We start from the raw sequence: 27,655 nt of genomic DNA, 5'->3' as shown, positions 1-27,655 counted from the left end.
TTCTGCTTTCCACAGAACCTTTATAAAGGTTCAGGAACCGACAGAACTAAGTGAATAATTCACAGCAGATAATTTCTTGGCTGAATTTAGTATCTTTATTTCTGTAAAACAGCTCTACATGTTATGTATGTTTTGCACTGATTTATTGTTAAATCTACTATCCTTCTGTTTTTATAGATAGAATATAAATTCTAGTCTGGAAATAGTTGATTTTAAAAATTGGTTTATTTGTGACTGGAGAAATACATACTGTTTCCTGCTTGGATTACTACAGTATTGCTACTGGTATAAATATGTCCAAACATAATATTAGGCAATGTGAATCTCAATTTTTCTTAATTCATATTTAAGCTATTAAAGTCTGATCTTTCAAATGCTTTAGAATGGGAACATGAGGCAGTCAAAAGAGATCTGTGTTTTCCTCTAGAGAAATCATATGACGGAATATATTCAAGGAACAGATAGTGCAATTGCTATTAATGGTTTTTACTTGACTTTTACATGGGGAAGCAGTATTTTTTGGAGGTGACTACTGCATAAAAATACTAAATCATTCTTTCAGTGGATAAAGGAGGTGGGCGTGTATATTGTGGCTGTAAATCCAGACTAATGTTTACACCTGAATATTAATCTAAAGATTGGAGTTTAGTGTAAGAGTATATGGTAGATGCTACAGTGATGCAATGCATTTTTGGGGAAGTATCTCAGAAGTCCCTTTTAACTTATTGTATTTGTGTGGAAATCATAAAGAAAATGCTGATCATTTGACTCTGACAGAAGTGGAAACTCTGTTGTAGTAATAATCCCAGAACATGCCTCCCCACCCCTTCTTCCACCCCAGGAGTAAAGGAGAAATACCTAGAAAGGAGCTGCTTGGGGTGGAGGGTACCTGGGGTATTGGGAACAGCAGAGACATGAGACACTATGATCTACTTAGCGTCACTTCCGATGAAAGAGTCTCCTGCTTTTGATTGTTGGATACAGGATATATTTTATAACAGAGGTCAAAAGGAAACCTCCAGAAAGAAAGTTCATCTTTGTAGTCCACCTAAGGATCCACATCACTCTGTGTGTATTTGAAAGATGTAAAGTCAAGTCATGCTACCTGATCTACTTCCAGACAGTGCCACTAGTCAAACAGCAGCTACCGCACTTCAATGTTCTGGTAAAATGGGGGTAATGACACCTCCATTAAGCTCCATGAGATCCATGGATGGGAAGTGTTAAAGTAAAAGCATCACAGCATAAAATTTAGAACATTTATCTATGCGTATGGGACTTGTGGTATTCCTGGGCATGTATTTCATTGAGTATCTCTGTCTTGACTAAAACAGAGATCTGAGGTTTCTTTTTCTTTTCTTTTTTCTTTTTTTTTTTTTTTTTTTTTTTAGGTGCCATCAGATACATGTCCTGCCTGAGAAAGCCAAGAGTTTCTTAAAGTCATAAAAAAGAAGGAAAAAAATCCCCAGGTTATGGTGAAGGATGATGATAAGGCAAGTCAAACTTCTCTTGTTTGGCAAAGGCAAAAGTTTGCTAGATGTTTGGATTGATCCTTACCTGGAAGTTTTGTGTCTGGAAGTTTTTAAGGGTCAGGGGGAACTGAAGTACATCAGTGAAGGTGGGCTCGGTTTCCTCATAGGGATTTTGGGTTCATTAGGCTTTATAATCTAAGGCATTCTCAGATATATCTGACTGCAAAAGGAAGCAGTGTACTTACTCAGCAGCTGAGATGTGAGGCCTTTTGAATTCCTGGCTTAGGAGGCCTCTGCATTGCATCGCAGGTAATTATTTTGTTTCCAAGCCCATAAGGATGGGATTTGTATAAAGAACATAATTTGCTCTGCTTTGAGTACACAAGCCAAAGTCTCTGCATGCAGAGAGACCTCAATATCAATGTCAAGATGTGAAGGTAGAAGTAGTTTTTTCATAATGTTTCATTACTGTGTGGAACTTTTTGAGTAACAATTAAATGAACCTTTGAGATGAGCTGAATAACAGTGAAACAAAACAAAGTCCACGCTGCGTGCTGCCTGCTTCCCTGTTGTCTTAGAGCAACATTTATTGTAGCTGCTGGGTAGCGTGGCAGGGAAATCTCCTCATTTCCATTTCAAACTCTGCCGGTTCTGAGATGAGTATAATCAGTCCCTCACTGCAGTTGTGCACTGCAGCATCTTTGCTCCTGCTCCCTCTCTTGGGGCTTGCTCCTTTGCTTGCCCAGCTGTTTGTGGCACTCTGCTTCCCAGCTGACTCAGAGGCACTGGAGCTCAGACAGCTCTGTGTGAGCACTCCAGTGCTCTCTTATTTAGAGGCACTTATGTGGCTTTTTTGCTCAGACATCTGCGTTTAAGGAGTGGAAATTAATGTCACTTGCGCATAGATCTCTTTCAGTGATCTTCTGCAAGCATTTTCTGATTCTGTATCTCTTTGTTTGGATGGGATTGCAGATAAGCATTTGTACATTGGATGCTCTCAGTACAGATATGTATCGTTATGCTCTCTCTATGCAAGCTGAGAGCCTTCCCAGAGCTCAAGGACTTAATCATACCAACAGCAAGCTTTTGAACCCAACTGATTACCCTGTCTATCTTTCACAAGTATTTTTGCTAAAAGCAGGGAGGAATCTGTACTGGAGTTGGAAGCTAAACCCCAGTCTCTCAGATCCCACTTTTTACCTGCATCACAAGCCCACAGCCATGGCTTAATCCAATCTATGCTATGTGAACGTGATGGATATTCTACCAAATTTCTCCCTCAGGCAAGAAGACAACAGGAAGAAAACTTCTGGGGCCTTGAACTCAGAGACACCACAGTTTAACACGAGAAAAATGCAGGGCTTGAGATCTGACAAATATTTTTGCCAAGAGTTATATTCCACACAGAAACGTGGCAGGGCTGGGGGCAGATTGGGCCAACAGACTGCGAGTCCAGTGCTGTTTTGTAGGTATGGTTCCTCTTCCCATCCTCACCCAAACCCCTGAAAAGAAATAGAACGGAAGAAACTCAATGCAAGAAGGGCAATCAGGGTACGTCTCAATCACATAATCAATAGGATATTTGACAGCTTTATTCATCTTTTATCACCCATGAGTTAAGGATAACAAAATGTCTGAGGCAGCCATTGTCAAATGGCTCGAGGTTTGCATCAAAGAAGCCTATTAAGCAGGAAGAGCTATTACTCTTGTAATAAATATGTGACATGGTAGAGCTGGTAAGAGATTGGGGCCAGGAGAAATGGTTTAGTCAAATGTGTCAGGTCACACTGACAAAAGGTTAATACCCTGTCACATGGCACATGTTGGTAGCCACCGCATTCAGCAACTATTAACACCTCCAGCAAGGCTCCCTCTCCTGTGAGGTACGATAACCACAGATGCTTTAATGATCTTACATATGAAGGAATATGTAAAGCAGCTTAAGTCTCATTCTCTAGCTATTACAAGCTTGATCTCCTAGAATTAGACAGAAACTTTAATCGCTGTCTCACTGCTGTGGTTTGCAAGCTCACACATGATTTTCTTCCTTGCCAGGGATTAATGTTGCTGTTTGGTGACATCCCATTGAAGTGGACAAGAAAAGCAAGGAAGATTCCTGTGCGCAGATGGGAATTCTCCTTTGGGAACACTTCCCAGCAGGCCAGTCACCTGTTGATGGAGCTGGGTCAGGTCAGAGCTTCCCAGAGAAACACTTGGCATCCAACTGTGAACAAAAAGGGAAGTTTGCCTTACCGTGGCTCTAAGCTGTCACTCAAAAGTATTTCTGCTATCAAAGTCCGTTCTCAAGCAGCATGAACAGACATCTACTCTTCCTCCCTGCACAGGGGAGGCAGCAGCCAGGAAGGAGAGCCCCTGTGGGAGCGCCAGGCAGGACTGGCCAAGGAGAAGTCAGCATGGGAAGGAAGCGCAATGCCACATCTCTCTGGGCCCAGGACACCTCTTAGTCATGACACTTGATCTGAGAGACCTACCTGCGCTGCCCAAAGGCAGGTAAATGTTCACAGTTGCTGCCTGTTGTCTGGCCGCTGCTGGAGACGGGACGCTGCTGCCCAGGCTGGGTGAGGGCTCAAGTGTCCCGTTCCCCAGGGACAGCTCGTGGCTGCGCCCCCCCCCCCCCCCAGGGGTGATGAGCAGCCCGGCCCCTCGGCCCCACCTGCTGGGATGCCAGCCCTCAGCTCGCCCTGCCATCACCCTCACCGCCGGCCGCGGGGCAGGAGGCGGCAGCGCCGGGGGAGCGGATGATGGTGAGAGGGGGCAGCCGGGGGTCGGGGGGGGGGTGTTAAAAGAGGGGGTGGGCGGCGAGTTGGCAGCCGCGGCCCCGCAGTCGCCCCGAGCACCCCGCGCGGTGCCGGGCGAGGCGCAGAGCCCCGAGAACGGGGGCGGGGGGCCGGGGCCGCTGCGCTCGGGGGGTCCCGCCGGGCACCGCCTCCTGCCCCCGGGCGGGGCGGGGGGCTCCCAGGCGCGGGTGCGCCGCGCCCCGCTATTAGGGGGAATGCGGTAGCGCGGTGGCTGCAGGGGACCGGCGCTGCCGCCGCCGCCGCCGAGGGGCTACCGCTGCGCGGGGAGCTCCGCGGGTCTGCTCGCCGGGGAGCCGCGTCCGCCGGCGCAGGCTGCGCGCCCAGCCGCGGGAGCGCGGGGGAGGGCAGGGGGCGCGCACCGCTCCGCCGCCGGGGAGGAGGATGAGCGGGGCGCTGCGGGGAGCGGCGCCGGCTGCAGGTAGGAGGCGGCGGCGGGGAGCCGCGGAGCCAACCGCGGGGCTGCGCGGGGAAGGCCGCGGCTCTGTGTGGGTGGCTGGGGGGGTGTCGCCCCCTCCTCGCCGACCGCCCCCTCCTCGCCGACCACCCCCTTCGGCGCTGTCGCCTAGCGCGGGTGCGGGGGCGTCCCGGCTCTCCGCGGGTACCGCTGGCGGGGCGGCCGCGGCCGCGTAACTCGGCGCGCAGGGGGAGGCGCGTAGCGGCGGACTTGAGCGGAAAGTTTTGTGTGCCGGGAGGGAGGCGCTGGCGCGGAGCGACCGCCGAGCAGGCGGGGAGGGATGCCCGGGCAGCCCGCTGCCTCTGCCGGCCGGGCCCAAGGCGGCGAGCGCTGCGCGGCTGGGACGGGCGAGCGGGGAGATGCCAGCCGCGGCTCGGCTCGCCTCGGACAACCCGCGGCGGCGTGGGAAATGATTTAACGCTTCCACAGCCGGGCAAAGCCAACTTAGCGCTGTAGCGAGCATCTTCGCGGCCGTAGTGGGGATGAACGTGAGACACCGGTATCTTTCTTATTTTCGTGTGTGTGTGTGTGACTCTTTAGCAGGGGTTTCTTGCCAACCACCTATGCGTGCACAGCCTGGAAGGAGCAACTTGAACCAGACGTACCCTCTTGGTTTAATATTTGCCACCCGAATGAATATTTTGTTGCCCTTCAGCCTTTTTCTCAACACCTTCTTATAATGTGGATGATTAATCAGTTAGGTTAGTGGCCAATTAGGCGTAACCTTGTAGGAAAATAATTATGCGAGGATATGTGGGACTTGACTAGTGATGTGATACGGTATACACCCAGGTTTTAGTAGCCGTTTCCCAATGTGTGCAAATTCAGTGTGTTCTTGATTTCAAATGAAAATTAAAGTGTAGTGACAAATATGTTGTTACTTCCAGTGGAAGAATGTAATTTTCTTTGCCAGTGAAATAGATGGCACCGTTAAAATAAAGTGTATGTGTGTGGCATATAGAGAGAATAGAGGGGACTGGTTTTTTTGGTCAGTCACAAAATGTTTCTCTCCCTTTTAAATACGGTCTTTCTAGTGCTGCTGGTTGCTTTGAATGTTTGGTTTGCACAAATGAATTTCATTTTGATGCCCTGGGAGCCTCATGAGAAGAGGTGCAGTGCTATGTCTTTTGAGGATAGTAATTTTAACTGATCTTGTTAAATAATACTATTATTAAATGAGTACAAATTAAAGCAAATGCATTTTTCATTGCCCATAAGTTGTGTTTCTGAGCTAAATTTCTTTTTATGACTAGAGAGGCTTTTGCACTGCAGTATTACAATACAGCCATATTAAAAAGGTCCTTGGAGCAAATAACTCTAATGCTGCAGCTACATTTTCAGTGGACTTCGGTAGTTCTATGGGAAATAATTGTGTTGGATTTAAGGAGTCTGGGCTCAACTGATTGTGTTTTTTCTAATTGTGATGTTAAACTGCTTGTAGGTATTCATGTGAGCGGTAAATCTAAACCAAAATCTCAAAAAAAAAAAAAAAAAAAGCTCCAAACCCAAAGCTTTAATTTGAAATAAGTGATTTTTCTCTCTTTTTTTTGCAACAGGTTCTTCTGCCATCTCCCCACCCCCCACCCCCACCCTTTAATTGACAGTGGAGTCTCCTGCTTGAATACATTTTCTTAACCAAGTAGAGTGCAGTGGTACATGATACCATCATTCTCTTCTGTGTATGGTTTACTGTCTGTGATGCTGCAAGGAACGAAGGCAAGGGAAACTAGAGATAAAAGGGGAAAAGATTCCTGAGGTTGATGGTGTTGACAAATTGGGTGATGAAGGTTTATTCTGAGGAGCGTCAACACGCTGTAGATGGTGGTTTCTGTGGGATGTGATGCTGGAGTCACAGCACAGGTCAGCACCTATCCTCCAATGATCTCGCCCCAAATTCTCTGGTGCATACTTGGAAGGTGTGAAAAGCAGACATGGAACTAAGCTGCTTACCTTCTAATGACAATATTTGGTGCTAAAAAATTAATTGTGAGTGGAAGAGAAGCAAGTTGCTTACTTCTGTCTAACTGCAGCTCTTCATCACTGGCTTTTGTTTGCTCTAGTAAACAAACATGTATGTCTTAACATTGATTTAAATGTATAAACTGCTTGAACCAGAGAGGGGGAGAGGTTTTTTTTTTTGTTAAATAATAAATGAAAATATAAATAATAATAAAAAAAATATCATGCCACCGACTGGCTGAAGTACAGTTTTGGCCTGATTGATCAAGCAGGGCTCCAAGCAAAGCCTCTGTGTCCAGCACCCTTCTCCTGGATTGGAGCTTAGAATTGCTTGGGGTGACTTGCGGGGTGCCACCTGCTTGACTGACGGATGCTTATTGCAGAGCAGTGCCCTGGTGCACTTCAGTTTTACCTCTGTAATGATTTTCTCCAGAAAGCTGACAGAGAATTAACATGTTTACAGGCAGATTTTGGAAGTGTTCCTCAGGATGTGGAGGGAAGGAAATCCTTCAGTTTTTACATGTCTCTAATCCCAAGATTCTGTTCCTCTAGTCATGATATTTTTTTGTGGATTCTTGCCACAGTAACTATTGTGTTTCAGAGCACAGTAATGCTAACATTTCCATTCCAGATAGTCTTTTTTTTTTTTCTTTAAAGAAAAAAAAAAAAGACTAAGACGTGGGAAGGAAGGAGTGGTGGAAAGAGACATCTTGCTCCAGTCCTTTTTTTCAGATGGCTTATGAAACTGAGGCCATTGATGAACGCTTTTGAAATTACATTTCAGTGGTAGGACTAAGCTTTCAGTCCTGTGTTTACTGTTGAAATGCCATGTAATCTTGAGCACTGCTTATCGTAAGGATGCAAACAAACTTCAGTGTTCTCCAGCTCAAGCCTGTTTCTCCACTGGAGCAAAGCTATGGGAACAACTGAGTGTATGGTTGAGGATGGCTATCGTCGTTTCCCATGTTGGTGTCAACTATTGTGTGCAGAAGGAGCTGAGCTAGTCAAGACTGGTGCTCAGAGTGGCAGTACATGAGTAGCAGAAAGTTGGAGTCAGTCACTTCTAATGATCAGCTTTCTCCTTACCAACTTTGTCTGTGCACTGCAGGTCGGGAGCGTGTTTCTTTAACCATCTGATTCTGACATAAAATTCCACTGCCGATCCATCTGTGCTCATCAGACGAGCCTAAGTCATGCTTGTGCCTGATATTCACCTTCTGGTACCCACCTTTAATTTCACCACTCGATTCCATACCTTAGTACTAGGAGCGTTTGCCACTGCAGTAGGGTGCTGTTTGAGGTCTTGCATCACCCCCTTCCACACTTCATGTAGGGAGGGAAGCAGGATGTTACAGCTAACCCAGCCTGGAGCTGGCAGATATTGCTGCTTTCACAGTAACACCTAATAAGTGAATTCACTGTCTACCATGGGGAAAGGAGGAGGGTTATGATACTCATAAGGGCATACCAAAATGAATATGTTCTTGGTGTTTCCCATTCATCTGACTGAGGGCTGCCTACAGTTGCACTCTCGGATTTTTAAGGGTGCCTTTTTGCTGTCAGAGCTCTAAAGAACGAAGTAGGTGGCTTGTTTGAGGTTTTATGCTTTACCAGGGATGCAGAAGCAGGCTGGAAATGAAAACAGGCCATTCTCGACTGTTTCTAAGAGCTGGAAGAAGGAATGAAAAGTATGCTTCTGAGTAACCTGGCTAGAAGATGGGAATGCAGCATCTATAAAGCAGCGTGTTGGGTAAAATGGTCCTGTTGCAGGAAGTACAGAGGGCAAAAAAGCTAAGCAGTCTTGACAGTCATTTTGGGATTGTTCTACAAGAAAATCAAAGGCTTGTCAGTTTTTGCTTTTATGCACATAAATCACCTTTGCTCCTCCTGTTTTATAAAATGCATGGGGTCAGGACTTTTCAGTTTGCCTCCATAGTACTGTGACTACTTACTGTAGAGTACACATAACAAACAACAGGAAATTCATATTTCACAGCACTTTCATTTTTCGTAGGTACGCCAAGTTAAAGAACCTCCAACTTTCCTTTAAAATAGCATGAAAATTGTGCAAGCCAGTTAAAAGTGAGGAGAGTATGTTCTGATATGCCTCTCATGTCCACAGATCGATGCATTCAACAGCCAGCTGCTTTGATTCTTGCAACATTTAAGCATGAATGACTTAATGGAAAAATACTGTATGAATATTTACTCTTGTTTTAATATAGCAGAGTTCTATTGAAGTCAAAGCAACTGCATCTGGTTCCTTAAGCTGAAGATATGGCCCAGCAAAGGACTTTTCTAATCAGCAGGAGGCTGGATTTGGTACCCTTACCCTTCCTCTTCCTTGCAGTGCAGTATTTTAGAAAAGAAATAAATCTTAGTAACATCGGTGGGATTTCTCATTTGAAAAGTTAAATGCTCCTCAGTGAGAGGTGAGGGTATTACTCGGGCTCACAGAGCATTTTCTCAGACTAATGTATACAAAATGTATGTTGGGATTGCCCAACACTGATAATTCACGCACCTCTGGAGTGGAATACAGCAGCCATTCTGGGCTAGAAACATTATGCAGGAGGGGTTTAGGGAAGAGAAATGAAGAAAAACTAATCCAATTGAAACTGCAAGGGGAATTTAGGAAGCAGAATGCAATTATCTGAGTTGGATATTGGCCAGGACATGTTAGTTAACATTTTTACTCTTGCAAGAATTGTCATGGGATCTTTAATGACGATGAATGGTCAGGGCTCTATTTTACATCTTATTTGAAAGCCTGAGCTTTTACTTTGTCACGAGGATGAAGTGAATGCTTTGCCTTCCTTCAGGATGAGTTGCTTTGGTCAAATGTGCTTTCCTCCCCACAGGCTCAAGGCTCTTTGGGCACAGCTGCCTTGCAGATCCACATGTCTGGGGGCTTTCTTCATCTTGAGCTGCTAAGCCGAAAGGAAATCCAGAAACTCAGCATTACCTGAGATTTCCTTTCTACTTAACTTCCTTTTTCTGGAGTGGTAGGTAAAGGTACTCTTAAACTATTGCTCCTCCCTCTCCTGGAACTTTGTCATGTTAGCAGTAACGTCTTTGCGTGCATATTATTAGTTACATTATTAGATTCTTCTAAATGCTATCAACCCTAGTTATCATGGCAGAGTATTACGTGACACAGTGCACCTTGGTAAGTCTGGGTAGCCTTTGTGGTGGATTGTGTCAGTGAATAGAAGTCATTGCAATTTTTTGTTTCAGGGGCTAAAAACTATTTTGGATATATATTGTCGGTGGGTTTTTTTTGTTTTGTTTTTTTTTCAAGAGCACACATCAAAGCCTGGTTCCAACGTAGATAACTGTGGTCTTCATATGGACAAGTAGCCCTACAGTTTGAGTTGGCTGTGGCATGTTTCCCTCTCCTTCCCTAAGCTCTTGTGTGCTGGTTCTCTCCCGTTTTATGAGTAGTGGACGGAAGAATCATCTGTTAGTAGTGAACAGATGATAGATCTTACTCAAACTGGTGTTTCAGGAGAAAGGAGTTGATGTGTTAAATATTTTTGTCTCTATAATTATGATTTTCATTTTAGTTACCTGAACTTGAATCTTTTTTCTCTCTCTCTTTTTTTTTTTTTTTAAAAAGCACCTTTTCTCTGTAAAAAGTCATTGTCCAGTTAAAAATGTGTTTCAATATCAGTGCTTTTTGGTATTCAGGCTAGAAAAGTAGTAGGATGGCAGTATGCTTCTCAGGAGGAGAAGAGGATTCGTGCTATTTTGGACTTTAGGGATGGTGAGTTTGTTGTGATTCAGTCTAAATATGGTTCTGGGAACTTGGAGGATTGCTTTGTACCTACTGAGCTACCTTTTGGTCTGTCTATCAAAGAGGTTGCAGTCTGTCTTAGAGGTCAGGAGGCAGTGGCAGACGCTGTGAAATAATCAGGCATCCGGACTTTAATATATTACATTATTAACAAAATATGAAGAGCAATTTAATAGCAGATGCTTTTTGTTTTCTCTTGGAAGAACTGTCCTGAAGTTTTGTTTTCCTGCAAGCTTGAAACATAAGGGGGCTATGCTTCAAGCTACCTATGTCACTAATACTCATGTGCAACACAGATAATTAAAAGGTAACAGGGTTAATGCTCTCCTTATAGCAAAGATTTTAGCTGTTTATATGGAAGTCTTCCCCCAACTCTCATGGTAACATCAATGTCAATAATTTAAAAAGCTGTTTCAAAATCACTCAAAAAATACATAATGTATGAAGTGATACATTTTGCATCCAAGGATTTCCTTTCTACATTTTTCATGCATTTGTGGACAGTGTAGATTGTTTTGTAATTTATGGAAGGAAGGGGAAAAGCCAATATCTACATCCATGTGTCTTGAATTTCTGGTTTAAAGTGAAGAGGTGACCACTCCAACCTGTGTTACGCACCTACGGTGCAGTTTCCACAGCATCTGTGGGGTTTCACAGGGGCAGCTCTGAGTGCTGGGTCTCATTCTGTTACTGTCTGTCAGAGTTGCCTTAACATACAGGTGAGTCTTAGTTATGCTGATCTCCACTTAGGGTGTGAATCAAAATTCCGACTCAGCTTTTTAAGATGTTCAGAGTATGTGGAATGTAATGTTAAGGAACAAGATGAATCTTCATCGTCATCCAGAAGCCTCAGAGGAAACCACTCTTCCTTATCTTTGTAAAATAACAAAGTCTTTGGTCTAGGGCTTCTTAGATGACTGTGTAAGGCCAGATTTTGTCTGTCATAAATAAAGTGGATGGGCTTAGGGACTTCACATGTAAATAAAATACCCATTCCATCTGCCTCTGTGTGGCTTGACCCACAAAATAACAACAAATGCTTCCACTGCTTGAAAGAATTTGATGAATATATTATGTTGGCCAGGTGTAAAGCTGTGATCTGTGACATTTCATGCCTCATGTGGGCATTATGCTGTCATGCGGCACAGTGGGCTGCATTAATAGAGTCTTTGGGGATAAAGAGAGAGAAAATATGGACAGAAGCTGTTGTTAGGCAAAATAAATTATAGAGTAGCTCATCCAGTGTGAGAAGGTTTGTGAGTGATGTAGTTTCATACTTCATTTTTTCAGTAATTGTGCTGTTTGAATTGTGACCCACTTTAATAACATTCTATCATTTTTAATATTTCTTTATTCATTACATTTTATACACACTCAGGTGGTTTACTGCAAGCTGTGTGGAAATTACAATGAAGGTCAAGTGCTCTTTGTGACGATAACTTATTACTGAAAATATTAACTTGTTGTCATTATTGTTTTCCAACGTGAAATTTTATTTGTCTGGTGAATGAAGAGATGATGTTGGGCTTGTGTTAAAGCGTGTGATTACTGTCAATAGACCAAAGTCCCTCTAGTCATAGGTCTGAGGTGTACATCATCGCTGAACAAGTCTCACTTTAAATTGATTTGGTGTTCCCTACACTTATAAGCTGGTACCGGCCCTTATCAGAAACATCTTTCAGATTAGGACTGGTTTATTTAGATTTAACGTGTAAATACTTTCAGTTAGCTGAAGTTAAACTGAAAATTGCAACTTTACTATTGAAATAACCATGCCTACGCATGGTTTTGCAGCCTTTAAAATAAGCTTAAATTCGTATTTGATTCAAATTATGTTAGTTCAATACTTCTCATGTGGAAAAGGCTTTGTGAGTTGGTCTACAGGAGGACTGTGTAGAGTTGGAGTAGAGCCTTGGTTAGGGTTGAGAGTGTGTTCTTTATTGCTAATGCTAATGTCACTTCAGTTAAATCACATGTTCTCTGTAGCGGTTAGCCATATAAATGACCTTCCAACGGTTGCTCCGTGCTTAGTGGACATGGAACTTTAAATTGTATGTGAGAAAATATGTGTTGGAAAAACGCGTCCTGGGATTGAGACATCAGGATCTTCACCTTCTCAAATCATAATCCCACTTTGGTGCAGCATATGTATTGCTTGACTTAAAGCTATGAAAAGGCATGCCGCTGGAAAAAACAGAAAGCTTTTTAGCATCCCCGCTATCTTTACAAAGCCTAACAGACACATTGGATACTAATGCATCATTTCTTACACATTATCGAAATAGAGTAGTTTTATGTAAAGGTCAGCTGTGCTTACTGTCTAAAATGTTCAGTTTTTACTAAGCATATTTGAGGTTCCTCTTGGGAATCAAGTGTAGAAAGAAAACAGATGGGTTGCAGTGAATATTCACCATTTTGGCTGTTGCTGCAGGTCAAGGGTTGAAGTGTTACCATCTTTCTCATTGCATAACTAAAATTCTAGGCTGTTGATTTGATGTGGTGGACCTAAAGCTTTCCCTGATCCAAAGCCAGAGAGATGTCATATTAGAAGTCATGGGTGTCTTAAATTTCCTTCTGTGTTACATAGTTTGAATTTTGTATAGTCATGTCTTCTAGGTATAATAAGGAAGAAAACGGGAGTAATGAGGTAAGTATCCTGCTTTTAAAAGGTCTGGACTACTGTGCTAGGTTTGAGTTGGACAAGTGAGTTAAGAAGACAAGAACTGTTTTACAGAAACAGAAGTGAGAGATTTTTAACAGTCTATTTTCTGAGTGTGTTTGAGCTACACAAACAAAGCTTTCATGTCTCCCTGGTGTAAAAGAGAGGTAGTGGAAGAGGAGAAGGTTAGCCCAGAAAAAGCGCGCTTGTGGTACAGACCACCTATGAAAACTGTATGGAGAACTGAATAGGGAATTGTCTTTTCCACTAAATTAAGTGAAGGATATCATGTGAAATGAACAAGCAGCAGATACAAGTAAGATGCTCCACACACGGTGGTGTTACACAAGAAAGCTCACTGCCTTGGGATGTTGTGTGTGCTAAAAGCCTACAGAGACAAAACAATCTTGAAAATCTGCAAAAGTTTTTGGTAGGACTGAGGGCTCATGTCTGGGGTGATACTGCTTCTGGCGTAGAAATGCCAGGGTGGGAAATGTCTGGAGGCTGGAAATGTGTTCTGGTGAATTACCGCAATATGCGTCTGCTCTTGGTGACTGCCAAAGAGTCAAGGTTACTGAATACAGGGCCAGCTGGCCCACTGCTCCCAGCCAGAAGGGCTCTCTTATGCGTAGGTGAAGAACTTAGCCAAAAGCCAGTGTAGGCTAGCACACCATCTCCGCTCCCTGTTGTCATTTGGGTTTCTCTTGTGTTAAAGGTGTTTGAGCTGGACTAGAGTACAGGAGATGGTAGAAGTTGTTCCTAAAAGGCAGGCATCAGTGTTGGAGGAAAGATTTAGGATACTAAGTTCTAGCAGAGGTGTAGAAAACAATAGTAATTTGTTGTGCAGTTGATTTATATAGCTGTAGTTTTAACCAGTTACTTTGGTTTGAGGCTGTTATTTCATTATTTGGTGATATGTGCTCTACGTTGCTGTTTGATAGTGTCATGATCTACTTGTTGGAGTTGCTTGTTCTTAGCAAATATTTGTGTTATGTATATCTGTATCTGGCTGTATAGCTGCAAGAAGCTTGTAAAGTAACCCAGCAGAATTTTAAATGTATATATTACAACAAAAAACAAACAAACAAAAAAGGCTTGCGAGGAGGCATGCTGTGTATCAGCGTGAGGACCAAGTGAATTGCCTCAAAGACATCAGTCCTACTCTTCCAGCCTATTTCTCTGCAGGTCTCGAATGTGCTGGTTGTGATAGTGGGTGCTGGTCTAGCCTGAGCACCAGAAGTAGAAATAAAGTATTCATGTGCAGCTTTGTCAAACAACCATTCCAGCTCCTGACTTAATCTTTAAAACATCCCCTTTTCAGTTTAATGATTGTGCAAATTGAAACAATATTTTGAGTTTAGAAACCATTATATTGTATGTAGGTCATGTTCCAACCTTTGTTCCAAGGTTATGGGTTGGAAAGTCCAATTTGTTTTTGTTGGAAGTGGAGAATCTTGGGTAATTGCTTGACTTAAGGAATTAGGGCTTAAGAAGAGTGCTAAATATCCTAAAACTTGTGATAAAATCTTAAGAGTGGGCAGCACTCTATAAGCCACTGAAGAGCTGTCAGGTTGTAATTAGATTTGATCATTATCAGCTTGAGCCAGATTTGCATGGGTTACCTGGACATGAAGAGGCGGCATGTGTACCATTACCAATTTCTTGAGCAACTCAGTCCTCTGATTAAACAGTTCCTTAATGATGGTGGTGATATGGAGTGATCAGGCTTCTCCCCCACCCCCCCCCCTTTTCACTTTTTCTCTTTCCTTACACTTTACTTTGCACTAGGTTATCTAGTGCCTAGTCATGAGAAACCAGGCATTCTTCCCATGAGGAGGAATGATCTACGCTGAATATCACAGTTTGTCCTAGAGGTTATGGTTTGCCTGGTTCATTCTGATTCTGGAGACCAAGAAAGTATCTTGGATTCTAAATGGCTGTCTGTCTTTGAAATAGGTTGTTTTTCTGTGGAAATGCTTGTCTGTTCCTCTAACTTTCTGTATACACGTTTTTTTAAAATAAAATACTAATTTGGTAGCAATGCCACCTTGTGCAGGGTTCCAGAGTACAGTGACATTTGTTAGTGGGAGGACCTGATGTAGAGTTTGGTGGTAATTTAACTTACTACAGACTCGTGTTGCCTTCAGATTATCACTTGAAGTGCAAATACACAGTGGAGTTTGCATATGGTAACATTTAAAAATCAAAGTTCAGATACTGTAGCTGTGCAATGGAATAACTTGGAATTATTTAATAAGAACCATACAAAAAGATTCCTCTTACTCTAATTCCATTAATAATGTATTTTGTAATTGGCTGGAGACATTTGACTGACAACTTTTCTTTCAGTATGTTACGGAACAAATCAGTAACCGACTAAGGTTTCATCATTGGAATGATGCTGTATATCATGGCTGCTAAAAATTTCACAGTGACAAGGAGATCATATAGCCCTTATTTCAAAATTACAAATTAAGGAGTGGAATAGCTTTTCTTTCTTTTTTTTTTTTTTTTCTGTCAGCAGATGTCAACAGATAGGAACAGAGATCGGAGCAGTTGTGCTTTTTGAAGGAGAGTGGCGTGTCCATTGAAGCTAGTTAATTTATTCTTTTGATATGTGTACTGATTTATTTTTCCCCCTTTATTGAAGAAGCAGTGCAAGCACATGCTCACTGATGTGCACTTCAGCCTTTCAAAGAATTTGAATAAACAAGGGCAGTTTATGAAACAGCCAGTGAGATTTCTCTTTCTACTTCTACATCATATTTGACATTTGCAAGGTAAGATGCTGGCTCTCTGCTTCTGTTCACCTTTGCTTCCCCTGCAGCTCCCACATCTGATTGGGCTCTCAGCTCCGTAGTTGCCCAGCTAACTTGCTTTCTGCCTCATTTACTCCCCAATGACCGCTCAACGACATTCCCTGAATTCAGGACCAGCTCAACTTCATGACTGGCTGCTCAGGAAGCTGCAGCAGCTCTGTGTTTAGTGAATTCTCTTTAAAGATGCATAGCTATATATCTTTTGGATTGTAAAGCTAAATTTCATTAGCTTCACTGGAAGGAAGTAATGAATGCTGGGGAAAAAATATACCACTGAGGCTACTGTAAGAAATTCTAGCTAAATGATTCGGCATAGGGGAGCCTAGTGCCAAGTATGTGTGAGTGTTGGTACCCTGGCTGCGTGCTTTACTACAGCTAAAGCAGAGTTCACGGTTACCTGATTTATCCTGAACACTTGCTACAAATACCCAACCAAGCCATGTGTTGAGTTGCTTGTGTTGTTTGGTACTTTGCACTTGAAGAAGTGTAAGCCAGGGTTTTGGAAAGGTTTAAAGTGGTTTTTTTTTCCCCACTGAGTTCGAGATCTTTAGAATAAACCAAAGATAACCACTGTCACCTTAAGAGTTTTGAGCTCTTTTCAGCATGAGGAGTGCTGTTCCCCATCAGTTGTTTTTCTCTGTGCGATATGGAGTATTCATATTGGTGGCTCAGACACGAGAGTCTTGGACTGATTCCCTTCTCACAGGTACACCTGCATCTTTGTGGGCCCCATTAATCTGGTAGTGGCTGACTTCTAAGCCTCTGGGAAGATGAGTAAGTGTGTGTGGGGCTTTTTAGTGGCTTTTGTTACAGTTCTGCTCAGTCGGAGTTGAGCCTTTCTCAATGGAGACTCCTGTGGGCAGATTGCGGTGGTTTTTTTCCATATGCATATTTGTAACATCTTCCTTCCATCTTATTGAAGGGTCTTTAAAATCCTGGGTGAGTGTCTCCTGACTCTTGAAGTTTAGGGAGAACACTGTGATTGCCTACCTTATATACTGTCTTAACAAACCCCCCACCTTTCAAGTGTATATCCTGCCTGTTGCTTCTACCAATTTTCCCATCTAGCTAAGAGTTCTGTGTCTGCTTTCAGAATCCCAATTTCTTAAATGTTGGAAAGTAGCTGGTATTTTTGCCTTAAAGGTCCTATGGATACCATGCTAACAGCAAAGTAAAAAATGCTACATCAACTCAAGTAATTTTGACTTAATTCCTTGGCTAACTAGCTAAGTAAAATTGGGGCTGAGATATGACATTCATATGCTTTGCTGTTTTCTGTGGACATCTGATTTACCGTTTTAATGTCAGTTATCTTATAGGTGGCATACTATTTTAGAGCTCAGTATTGAAGCCAGATAGCTGCTTGTGCATATTTTGGAGGGGAGAAACAACGGAACTGGACAGTTATCTTGTTTTTTTGGTGTTTTTCTTTTAGAGGAAGCTGAATTTGAGACTAACTTGGCACTGCTCCATAGCAGAGGAACTTGCAGTGATGCTGCAGTTCTGTTGGTGCCACTGCAGACACAAAGGCTAAAACATATCAAAATGAACTGAGGGGAGCAGATGGGGCAAGTGAGAAGTTGGGAAATCATTCAAAGTGTTAGACACTGAACGATTTCAATTTTCCCGAGACAAGTGTCTGCTGTGGCACAACATGGCTCTTTTTGACACTCAACACATGTGAGACAATTTTGGAATAAAAGCTGCATCAGGTGTTCTGTTTCCAAATTTTCTTGCCTGAGGGAGAGTGTTTGCATTTGGCAAGGATATCTGTAAGGGGGGCAGGGTGGTGAAAACAAACTTATCATAAATCCTTTCAGGTATTTTGTTGACCACTCTGAGCACAGTGTGTCCGTACCAGCCATGGGTGAAGTTCCTCCTGAGGTAAAAATGGTATAGGGATATCACAAGGTAGTGGGAGTCAAAGATAGTCGGAAATACCTCCTTTCTTCTAAAAATGTCTTGATTTTAATGTGTTCCTTAAAGGATACAATTTTCCTGTAGGATGGGACTACCCAAAAGAGTAAACGCCTCACTTTGGTAAGTACGAATGTGGGAAATTTGGGCATCTTCATGTGTGCAAAACCCAAGCAGTGGCCCTCTGAGATGGGAAAAAATGGCTCTGTTTCCCAGTCTTTTCAGTCCTTAGTGATGGCTTTGCCTTGTGTTAGCAGTGGATTTTTTTTTTTTTTTGGGTGCTGCCTTACTGGAAGCTCGGGTAAGACTGTCACTATGGCCTAAGCTTAGTGTTTTCCCTGTTTACACTGTTTAAAAAAGCTCCACTACTAAAAGGTATAGAGTGGGGAAACTTGTAATTTTGAAGGTGGAAATGCTAAGGTCTGAACTTACATGCTCTGACAGCATCAGCTACGCTATACTCCATAAATAATGAATCCACCGAAATTCCTTGGAATATGTGACCTCCGTTGTTCTGTAATACTGTTCTTCTATTTAAGATTCCCCTTTAAGTGAATTGGCTTCTTTGAAAAGTAGGGAAATGAGATATAAAGAATTCTGTTCCCATCTGGTAAGTGCAGCCTAAACACGATTTTGCAGTATTTATTGTTTATAACTGCATAAATAGACTTTAGGTAATTCATGCTTCAAATGCTGCGGGGCATAGAAAAGTTTGGTGTGGGAAGAATTCTGTTCCCATTCTGTAGGAAGAATGTGTATGATAAGGCATAGTTCCAGCAGGAAGAAAAAGACTTAAAAAGCAGTTGGATTCTTTCCACCACCCTACAAAGAAAATTGGTTTACAGGAAATATAGGTCATGGCGCTGTTCTGGCATCTTGATGTTACCGTTTTGTAAGTACAGTATATTGCTAGCAGCACAGTTTGGGACTCCCATTAGAGTTGTTCTTTGCTGTCAGACTTAAAGGCCATTTAATATCCTTCATCTGATCTAATGCACTCCTCCCCACAAACACCTCCTAAGTTTTCTTTGTGGTGTAAGTTTGGTGGCTCTTTGTTTTTTATAATAAGTTATTGAAAGCCACTTTGGTGACTCTTCCTGCTGTTGCATCCAAAAGTCAGTTACTTCACTAAGGACCCGAGGGATCAGGGATGCACCATGAATGGGGCCATGAAACTAATCCTTTTCCCCTCTCCATAGTGAAACACAGAAGAAAATGAAACCTGTGTTGTTGTGCCACAGGGTTTTACAGCTACAAGCTTATTACTGGAGAAAAGCCTTGGCTTTTTGAACATGGCGTTCACCTTTGATTATGAAATTAATCTAATTTCCTTGTGTTAGAAAAGATACTAAAAACAGATGTATTCTGTGAGTCAGGTCGTTTGTGTTCTCCTCTGTCTGTTTCCAGCACCAGGACAGGGTCAGTGGTGTTTGCAGGAGAATAAGGCCGACAGTATCTCTGTGGGGAAGGGAAGCAACACTGCTCCCATCTTAGAAATTGTGGCACCGAAATGTAGACAAAGTAAATTATTCTTCTGTGTAGTTCAATACAACTGGCTACCGTGAACAATATAGAGGTCAAGATGAAAACAGAAGGCTGCACAGAAAATTTAGGCGAGGAACTGTAGCTACACGGTATTTTTTGCTTTTGAGGTGCGATGCAGTGGCATAAGCACAATGATGTGATTCATCTCCTCTGCCTACTATGACAGTGCTCATCCTCTTCTGTGCTTTACCTGTCTTCTGGCAAAACCAGAAATAATAATGTTTAGCTTTCTGGTACAGTGTGACATGATGCAACTTTGAAGAAGGATGGAGAGATGTATTTCAAGTTGGTTTAAAATGGTCTTTGTATTCACAGCTTCCATAACCTTAGGTGTGCCTTGTAGTGGTAGGGGTGCAGGCAGCCTTCTCATACCCATCCCACTGTACTCCTGTAGTTTTAGCAATTATGCACTGTGTATAAATGCACCCGACTTGCTAAAACCACTTCATTTTCACCTATGTTTTCTTTTCCAATTTTTATCTCATGAGACTGGAGGTTAACAAATCCATGAAATCGGGTGAAATCAAGGTGAGTCTTGCCTCTCCTTAGCCCTGTCCTGGGATCCCGTGTGGCTTGTGGTGTGTTGCAGGTACAGGACTCTCCGGCTCGTTGTAGCAAGCAAGGCTGCAGTGAATCGAAGCCCTTTTGTTTCAGTTGAAGTTCTAGCAAGTTATTGCTGCTCAATCTGGATATTTTCAGGCATGACAAAGATACAAGAATGCAACTACAGATTTTTATTGCTACCCCAATGTATTTCCAGTGTGGTGTTATTGCTTTGAAGTTCATTAGGAACAAACAAAACCAGTGGAAAGCATACTGCTTGTAATGCAATGCTGCACAGCACGGCTCGCTTTCTGCTGGCTGATGAAATGGCTGAGCTTTGGAATAAGCAGCATCCCAACAGTTTCCTCTGTAGCTTGCCTGAAGATTTCCTAACCCCCTAACCACTTTCATTCGTTGTCTGCTGGTACACTTGGATAAGAAACTTGCTTTTTTTTTTTTTTTTTTTTTAAAAACAGGCAATCAGGAAAACTTCCTGTGGTGCCAAGTAGGTTTTTCTTTTCTTTTGGGTTGATCTAAGTATCAAACCAGTCTTACTGTATCTTAGTTCCTTGGTTTCTTAGTTTCTTCTTATAAGTTAGGGCAGGATTTTAAAGGATCATTTAAAGATTGACTCTGCATCCTAAACAAGGAGGGGTTATGTGTGTGCACATGTGTTTTTGTTTTGTTTGAATTAAAATACTTTGTGGACTATCTAGCCTCACTGTTTCCTGCTTCAGTGGGAATGTGGGGTGCACTGAAATGCTTGGACATACCACTGGGACACACATGCTTTTGACCAGTTGCTGTTTGAGTCATCTGACTTGGATGACACCTAGAAGACCAAGGTTAGAAGCCTGAAATCCTGAGAAGCACAGGGGGGAAATAATGAAAATGGAGTTTTGTGGGAAAGGTGCTGCATAGGATGCATAATGAAGATGTGTTGAAGACATCTCTCAGTGATTGCTTTCAAGCAACTATCGTTAAAATTCCATGTCCTGATGGTTATCCCTTCTTTGAAGGTGTTGCAGCATTATGGGGATTGTAAATATTTTCTTTTTCAGATTAAAAAAAAAAACACAACACGTGCAATACCTTTAAAGATGTGGGTTTTATTATTTTTTTATATAAACATGCAAAAATGAGCAGACAGAAAGCCCTAGCAGTTGTGTGTGTCTGATTGAAATGCATAGATTCTTATACATAAATTATTATTGCATGCAGTTGTATGAACAAATGGAAAAGCTGAGTTTAGGACCCCTTGAAAATAGTCTATTTCTGTTAGACATGCATATCATTTAGATATATGCTTGTCTACACAGTGTATAATTTTTCACCGGCTCTTTCAGAGGTAATTTTGGAAGGCGAAATGTGCTGTGTGAATATGGTACTTCAAATTGTAGAATGCTTCCATGAGAAAATAAAGGATTCATCTGCAAATAATCTCTTCAAAGGCCCTATTACAATTCTGAACTCTCAGATGGCTTGGCTAGTCTTTGCTATTGCTTTAGAGGGACAGAGAATGTTAAACCATTTACGTGTATTGTCACAAAATAAATTTATGTGGTTGATTCTGCCTGACATGATGCTTCACAAGATGATGGAAAATTTATAAATGTTTTCTTCAATTTAGTGCTCAAGAAGCACTTAAAAGCACTCATTTCTTTAAGAATTATTTTCTCTCTTTATATCCAATTCATAGATTATCGTCAAGTGTTCATTTTTATGGTATTTACAAGAAATCAGTTGAGCCAGCTTGCTCATAACACCCCTCCCTCTCCTTTCACCCCTAGCCCAGATACATCATTGCAGCTTCAGGGAACAAAGAGTTGAGATTCTGAGCCATGCTCATATTTGATTTAATAATGCATTTTCCTGTAGTAAATTTTTGAAAGGTTGGGCTGTTTGTGGTCAAAGATTCTAAGGTTATGTCCATTATATTAAAGAAAAGATGGATGGTTAATAAGTTTTTCAGATGCCTAATATTTTAATGGGGGATGAAGTTCCTGGTCTTGTATTTGCAAGCCGTGTCCGTCCGTCCATCCCTGCCCCTCCACTCAACTCACAGATGCCTACTCATAGTTTTCACTCTAACTTCTCACTCCCTTAGCAATAAAGCATCCCACTTTCCTCTTTGCATGGACTGAGAGTTTGTCAAGGATAGTCTGCTCAGGGCACTGAACTCTTGGAAGAAGCTCAGATTAATAGGGAATTCTCTCTAACCGATTCATCAAACTGTCTCATCTGTTGGAGCTAAATCACAGAAGATTGAGTCGTCTGTTAGAGCATTAGCTAAGGAGTCTTAAGTCTGCTTGTGGGGGAGTATCCTATTGGATCCTGAGGCTTTAGATTTAACTGAAGGTGTACTGGCTGGAATGAGACCTGTTCAGGGGTTGTACTGAATTCTGACGGCTGCTGTTGGAGCAGTTGCGGTGTAGTAAATCCATGCTCCATCTAATCACCCAAGTCTAGATGAAGCATAAAGTGACACTGTGCTGGTGTGTGTGTTGTGTTAAAAATGAAATGTGATCTCATATTTCCAGACTGGAGATGGCTGCTAAACATGTCACGAGGCTAGTGATGCTTCAGGATTCACTAGCCTGGAATTGCATCAAGAGTTTACTGCAGTGAGTGGCTTGACTTTCATAATTGGTCAAGTATGATCATTCTGGGTAATAGCATTTAAGTTCGGACTGGTGGGTAGGTATTTGGAAGATAGATCACTGTCTGAGACTGGCCATAACTCCTAGTATGTGAGCTCCACCTTGCTTTTTCTGTTAGAGAACTCCTCTGTGGTTGTCTCTGTGTTGAACTGTGGTTTTACTGTTAGCCTTTAGGGAGGGTGTTCTCTGCTAGACTATTCTATGGTTTGGTTGGCTGTTGTGATCTACCATCACTAGCAAGGCTTTTAAAATTCTTATAGATCGCTTTGGACTATATGATAGATAGAGTGAGAAAGAGAATGTTTGTGGAGTGTTGGTGGCCTAATCCTGAATCCAAGCCTGACAAATAGTGTTCTGAATTAGCTAATCAGGCACCCAAAACACCTGTTTGTCCACTTGTGATTAGAAAAATTCATCCTTGTTCCTGGCTTTGTTGCCTCGGTTAAGGTGACTTGCTCTCATGTGTGGTGTTCTCCTTGATAAGGGATATTTTGGTGAGTTTGGAGGTGGTAGGGGAGACAATCAGGCTATAAGAGGTGTGTAGAATTCAGGCTCTTCCTACAGTTGCTTTAGCTAGTAGCTTTATTTGATTTGGTAACTTGCTTTACTTGCTTGTTTTAGTCCGTTGTTCTGTGGCTTGGCCTTCGCGTTCTCCATAAACGAAACGTGTAGCTTGGGAAGCGCTGGGTACACACCAATGGTGGTTACATAGCTAATGCTCCTTTCTGGGGGATGTTGCAGAAGAGGTTGTGGTGAGAGCTTCGAGGAGCAAAGCATGTCACGCATCATCAGACAGTGGAAGCGTGGAGGCAGCATGTTGATACTACTGCGAAGTCCTTTCCGGGTGCTTGTGACCAGGTGATGAGACTGATTTTTCGCAGAGCTTCAGTTGCCTTTCACAAGTTCGTGATAATTTATCAGCCTACGCACCTAGAATGAGCAGTTCCTTTTGAACCTCAGTTGGTGTTAAGTGGAATAGTAAATAGATGAACTAGTTCAGGGATTCAAAGGCACCAGACCATTTGGTTATCATGGTGAGCATAGCAGGGTTTTTTGCTAAATACTGGGATTGTGTTTGTTGAGATGCAGCAGAGGATGAGTTAATAATCTGGGTTATTCTGCAATAGAAATAATTTAGCTAGTAGAACAACCTTAACAAAATCTTACCAGTGTCCCCTGTTTTCAGATATTGGTCAGAAACGTCTTATTCTTTCAAATAATGACACTGCTTAGTTTTGTTTAGAGCAACAGATAATCTCTTTGGACAAACCCTTTGGAAACAAACAATGTGTGTGGGGGCAAGACGGGCCATACAATGAGCATGAGTAATCTCAGCCATCTCAGTTGCTGACATAGCTTTCAGCTGGTGCATTGGTTACAGCAGCCATTTGGATCTTGTCCTGTTTTTCTGGTGTGAATTTGTATGTTGGATTAAAAATCTGGTAACAAATGAAAAATGAGTAATATGAAAGAGGTGTGAAGGATCCCATGTGCTGGGAGTCTGACTGATGTGGTAGCAGGGCTGCAACAAACTGATGCAGGGGTCCTCAAGGTAACCAAAACCACTGGACAAAGTCTGGTCAGTGACATCAAACCCTGGGTAGGTGGTATCTATGAAACTTTCTTCCGTGGTTTATTTTCCCATGATGTTTCTTCAGCATTTTCCGGTCACCAGTTTTGGTTAACAGACCCCTGTTCACTCTTCCCTATTCACTGGACATAACCTCAAGGCAGTATTAGATTGTAAGATCAGGCATTTTAATCTGATCTTCTGTTGCTTTCTTTTTTCTGTCTTTGCTGATGATGCTTGTTGAGGCTGGCAGGAGCATTTTGTGAACCTTTGTTAACTTTCCTTGCAGCTGAGGCCAATGGCACTGCAGCTTGCTTGCCTTGGACTGTGTCACCTTGTTCTGTGGTGCCATTCCCTGCAGCCCTGGGGCTGCTGTTGCGGGGAGTTTGTCAGCTGGGACTTCCCACCTGGGCACGATGCTGAAATGCCGTGCTGCTGGGTATGCAGCAAGGAAAGGCTTCTTTTGGCCAGGGCTTGTGATCACACCCTTTTGGCTACTGAGACTCCTGACTTGTGTTTTTGGTGCTTCGAGCTCATATTGATTACTCTGTAAACATGCCCTGAGCTACGCTGTGTATCGGCCCCTACGCTGGGGCAGGTGCCAGGATGTGGTGACCTTTTCAGGAAGCCCTGGTCTCCCCTGGAGATGCCTCCCTGCCACCGAAGATCAGCTGCATGTATCAGTAGGTAGTTCACGGCTTGTATCTTTGGAAAGGTTATATTTTATTACTTTTCAAATTTACTTCTGGTAAGACTTTCTTTCCAAGATGAGAAATACCTACTATGGATACCTGAGTGGTTGTTTCCCTTATTCCTAATGTGCCGAAAGATGCCCGCAGGTCAGGGTAGGCATGCTTTAAAAATATGGATTTATGAATTTAAAATTGCAAACACTTTTTTGCTTGGGTGGTTGTATTTTGGGCTTTTTTTTCTCAAATAAGCCCTGTAACAAGTTGATCCTTCAACTCACCCACAAATAAGACAGTTCCAGTGAGAGAGGCTGTTTTATGGGATTCATTTTGGAAGCTATTCAGGGAAATTACTGTAGGCTTTTTGAGCAAATTAGTGAGAGTGTGGCAGGACCACAAAAAGGCTTTTTCCCTTAAGATTTGTAGGATCTTATGAAGGGAAGAAAAAAAACCCAACCCCTGGTAATTAAAGAATTTTTTTATAATGAAATAAAATTATGCAAGCTCTGCTTTTGAACATGCGTAAGTTCTTAGCTGTTTTTGCTCGTGAAAGGTTTATTTTAGATTGGGGCTTTTAGAAGGGAAAGGAAATAACTTAATCACTGCTTTAAATGTCTGTGTATATATGGGGGTGTGTGCTTATGCCCTTTGCAAGATGTTAAAGAGTTTGGATTTAGGATGTTTTTTAAAAAAAAAAAAGGGAAAAAAAAGGAAACTATAACTCGTAGGTGTGAAATGATCGAGGCAACTAATCTGTTGGGTTGTGGGAACCTCAGGAGCTCAGCTTGTGATTAATATAATTAGTTGAGTTCACCTAAAGTGTTTATCCTGGGGGAAAAAACAGTGAATCAAATCTCTTGTTGTTTCATAGGGACTTTTCAGTTATTTGAATTGGAGAGAGGCATTTCTTGTTGCTTGAATTAGGTTAATATTTTGTGGATATACTACCAAGACAGCTATGAATCAGGGCATGAGGAACTGGGGAAACATGGACCTCTCCTGTTGGACAAAATTATGTCTTTGGCACTTAATAACATAGGTTATGAAGGGAAAAATTCAGATTATTGGAATGACTTAATCAGATTCTTTTAAATGTATGGCGCACGTGGACAGTGTGATATTGAAATGCAGTGAGGGTTGTAGAAGAGCAGGTGCGGCTGGAGAGGATCCCAGCAGTATCCTGTGAAACTTTACACTAAATGGCAAATAACTTGGAAATGTGCCTCATCTATGCATGTGGCTAAATGATATATATGCTGTTTGGTCTGTATGCTTGTTTGTATTTTCTCTCTCTCTCGACTAATTCAGAACATTCAGAGCAGGTGAGTCTTCAAAACAGAAAGAGGTGGATGCGGTAGCTTGCTAGTGATTGGGACCATATTTCCCCAGCAACAGTATCCCTATGGAAGCTTGCAGAAAAGCTTTGACCCTCAGTCCTGGTTTTGAGTTCAGAAAGGCTCAGGTTTGGCTGTGCTGTTTGTCTGGTTTGGGATCTGAAGCCAAGGCCGGTTGTATGAGCTTCAACAAGGCTCAGTGCCAGGTCCTGCACTGGGGTCACAACAACCCCATGCAATGATCCAGGCTTGGGGAAGAGTGGCTGGAAAGCTGCCTGGCAGAAAAGGATGGGGGTGTGCTGGTTGATGGCCAGCTGAACATGAGCCAGCAGTGTGCCCGGGTGGCCAAGAAGGCAAATAGCATCCTGGCTTGTGTCAGAGAGAGTGGCCAGCAGTACCAGGGCAGTGACCGTCCCCTTATACTCGGCACTGGTGAGGCCACACCTTGAATCCTGGGTTCAGGTTTGGACCTCTCACTTCAAGAGGGATGTAGAGGGGCTGGAACGTGTCCAGAGACGAGCAGCGAGGCTGGTGAAGCTGTGTCTGGAGCACAGGTGTTATGAGGAGCGGCTGAGGGCACTGGGGTGTTCAGCCTGGAGAAAAGGAGGCTCAGGGGAGACCTCACTTTCTACGGCTCCCTGAAAGGAGTGTAGCGAGGTGGGATCGGTCTCTTCTCCCAGGTCACGAGCAACAGGAGAACAGGAAACAGCCTCAAGTTGTGCCAGGGGAGGTTTAGACTGGGTATTAGGAGAAACTTCACTAAAAGGGCGGTCAAGCACTGGAACAGGCTGCCTGGGGAGTGCTGGAATCACCAGCCCTAGAGACATTTAAAAACTCTGTGCATGTGATGCTTAGCAACATGGTTTAGTGATGGACTTGGCAGCCCTGGGTTAATGGTTAGACTTGATCTCAAAGGTCTTTTCCAGCCTAAAGGATTCTGTGTTTGGACTTAAAAGACAAGATGCTGAAATGCGAAAGCAACAATTTCATTTACACATAGTTGAAATCACAACTGGCTAAAGCAGCTGCTCACATCTTTCTTTGAGCATACCAGATACCATGGACCTTGAGATCACACAACAGCCACACTGAAGCTATTCAAGCAATTTTTTGAGGCTTTGGCATGTTTACACATCAGAAGACAGATACTCTGCATGCGTATCTTGCATAACCTGGAATATAATATCTTGGAGATATCTTGGAGACCATCTTATTGTAAATACTTTAGAAATATCTAATTGCTGATTAACTTCATCAGGCTGCATTGGCAACTCAGCTGAGATAATGTGGGGCTGAGAAAGCATGTGTGAGTGCTTGGAACTGCTGGGGCTGGGAAACCTTTTCTGTTTCCAGTGATGATTTCAAAATTGTGTTTGCAGATGCTGGTTTGTCTGCCTGGCGGCACTCAGTAAATCCCAT

Source organism: Falco peregrinus, chromosome 10, assembly GCF_023634155.1.
Source record: "Falco peregrinus isolate bFalPer1 chromosome 10, bFalPer1.pri, whole genome shotgun sequence".
Classification (NCBI taxonomy): Eukaryota; Metazoa; Chordata; class Aves; order Falconiformes; family Falconidae; genus Falco; species Falco peregrinus.
Note: the sequence above shows the minus strand (reverse complement) of the source record.